The 2,739-nt window shown below is 34.2% G+C and overlaps 1 long non-coding RNA gene across 1 annotated transcript; it reads left to right on the top strand.

Annotated features, from left to right (window-relative positions):
• Window positions 1-1,976: 1,976 nt before the first annotated feature.
• On the top strand, window positions 1,977-2,695 carry LOC110674544. Its single transcript, XR_002498970.1, has 3 exons — window positions 1,977-2,359; window positions 2,419-2,496; window positions 2,582-2,695. It is a non-coding gene; the product is annotated as an uncharacterized LOC110674544 (long non-coding RNA).
• Window positions 2,696-2,739: the final 44 nt, after the last annotated feature.

Below are 2,739 nucleotides of genomic sequence, written 5' to 3'. Positions count from 1 at the left end.
ATCGAAAAAAAAATTAGGTTTGAACCGAAAACTGCTTTTGAAGTATTGATGATGACGATGATTACGATGATGGAGCGTTGAACGTTAAGGTAAAAAGAGGTTAAATAGTTAGGTGTTTCCTAATTTTTCAAGTAAAATAAATTTTGAGAGTTATCTTAACTTCAATTTTTGCTCAAACATGTTCGCTAGACATCTAAAGGCAAATTGTTGTAAAAAAAAAACACACATTGCTTTGCATGTTGATTTACAGGCTAACTGGCTAAAACCTTTAATTTTTAATAGCTCTTCAGGTTAACACAAAATCTTAGCAAGAAAATACATGTCATTACCATAAACTTAAAAAAATGATTTTTAGTAGTTTTCAGGTGAAATAATTTTTGAGTGCTCTGAAATATTTATATTTCTGCTCAAACATATTTTCTAGACTTCTAGAATGAAACTTATTTCGAAAAAATTGAATGTTATCACTTCAAATTCGGATTAACTAGCAAACAATTTTTAGCAATAAGGATTTCTTCTATTTTGGGCAAAATAAGTTTTGAGTGTAATCTGAGATTTTAATTTTACCCCAAACATGCTAACCAAACTTATATAAGCAAATAACTACCAAAAAATGTATGTAACCGCTTTGAATTTCCATTTATAGGCTAAAAAGTTCAAAACTTTGGTTTCTTGTTGTTTTTTAAGCAAACAAAACTTTGAAGGTAATCAAAAATGTCTCTTTCTGTTCAAATATAATCACTGTTTTTGTACAATCAAATATATTACATTCTAAGAACTAGATGTCATTGCTTCACAACTCGATCATACAGTTGAACAAAATAAGTTTTCAAATATGGTCACTGAATATATATTGATTTTAAGGCGAAAAGGTTGAAAAACTAGGGTTCTTTGTAAGTTTTTGGTAAAAAATGTTCAATGTGTAAAAAGTTTGAGTGTAATCATTAATTTATTTTTCTAATTAAAACATTTTTAGTCCAACTCTAGTCAAATTTATGTCAATAAAATCACATGTCATCGCTTTGAGTTTTGATTTATAAGCAAACAGTTTGAAATAAAATACTCTTTATTTGTTGCTTTATTATTATTGTTTTTTAAGTTTAATATAGTTTGAGTGTAAAAAAAATTCAATTTCTGCTAAAACGATTTAACTGTTCTTCTACAAAAACTTTCATGTTGAAAAAACTATATGTTATCGCTTTGAATTTCGTTTTTATGGTGATTGTATTTTCCAAAATGCTAGGAAGTGTATATTGCTAAATAACTTTGGGTAGACGCATTTATTAAGAACACATTAAAATGGACGTTGATGTTGCATGATGCTCGGTTCCATTGCTGAGAGAATTTTCGTAATTGCATGAAAAAAATGTTGCATTAACAGTTTGAAATGTTGCATTAACAGTTTGAAAACAACTAAATTTTCTAAAAACATGTAACACGATGTGGAATCGTATTTATGAAGCTATTGCCAAACTTTTTTTTTAGTAATATGAGGACAAATTTTTAGGACTTTTTACTTAGACTAGTTTTGATTTTGGACAAATTTGGTGTTCTACATAATTTTCATAAATTTAATTTTAAAGATAATGGTTTCAATGTTTCAAAATTGGTTAGAAAATAACGAAGTTATGGGGACATCATTGAAGGACTTTTTATAACTTGAAAATTCACCTTCAAGACGCTTGCGTCACCTCTAAATCTCAATATTTTTAACTCAAACTTTAAGGTTTGTTTTTTGATATGATTTAAATTCATAAGAGCACACGAATTTATGGTTTTGAGAACTTGTAACCTGCTCACAACCAACGGCCTCGCGAGGGAATCAAAGCTCCCCACTGTCGCCGTATGAAATGAAGGCATAGGTCTTTCTTACCATGTACAATACACTACACTCACCACAACAGAACACACACTCTACATCCAGCTGTAAGTCCCATGCAACACATGTTCGTCATCTCCCGATATGAAGAGAATCCCGTGCTCCAACAGCCCAACACGATATGCATAGCGTACCAATAAGCACCATAATCATGTATCAGTAACCCTCATGTATGCCCCTCTACTCCCAGAGCCGAGGATCTCACTCTCCACTGATCATCTGCTCTTATCACCACCCACAGACGATAAGAGATTACGATCTCAGCATCCATACCGAAAGGTAGAAGTGGAGCTCGCTTGAGCTGGTTAGTTAGTTCTCGGTTAACTGTCAAGCAGGCAGAACGCAGGAAAGTTCGTGGAGTGCACGTAGACGTGAGATAGCCTGACCGCTGTAGAACAAAATTTCCATTTTTTTAATTCTGTGGCAAAAAGTGAAGTGGTGAAGTGGAAAGCTAATTAAGCTTATTGGGCTCAGAGCAAGGTAATAACAGTGAAAGTGATTGGAAAGAGATCTTGTTAATCGTTAAATTTATTGCATAGCCGCAGATGTTCACTACCTTTATGCATGCTGCTCTGTAGTGTTACAATGGAGTAGAGGAGGAGGATACAATGAGATCGGTAAGCGTGAAGCTAAAGCATTTCCCAAATTGAAATCGTCTTTTATGGTGCGGAATTAAGTGTTCCATAATGTCTCCTCTATTAGGCCTTTCTATCATGACCAACTTGTGCGCCAGGCCGGGAAGGTGTCCTAGCACGATCATGGATCGGTGTGCTAGCGTTGGAGTAGCTGGCACGTCGCTGGTGAATTTGCTTCTGTCCGGGCAAGCATGCTGTCCACCAATCGCCGCGGGATACACTCGA

Source organism: Aedes aegypti, chromosome 1 (assembly GCF_002204515.2).
Source record: "Aedes aegypti strain LVP_AGWG chromosome 1, AaegL5.0 Primary Assembly, whole genome shotgun sequence".
Classification (NCBI taxonomy): domain Eukaryota; kingdom Metazoa; phylum Arthropoda; class Insecta; order Diptera; family Culicidae; genus Aedes; species Aedes aegypti.
This window is presented reverse-complemented; position numbering and strand designations above follow the sequence as displayed.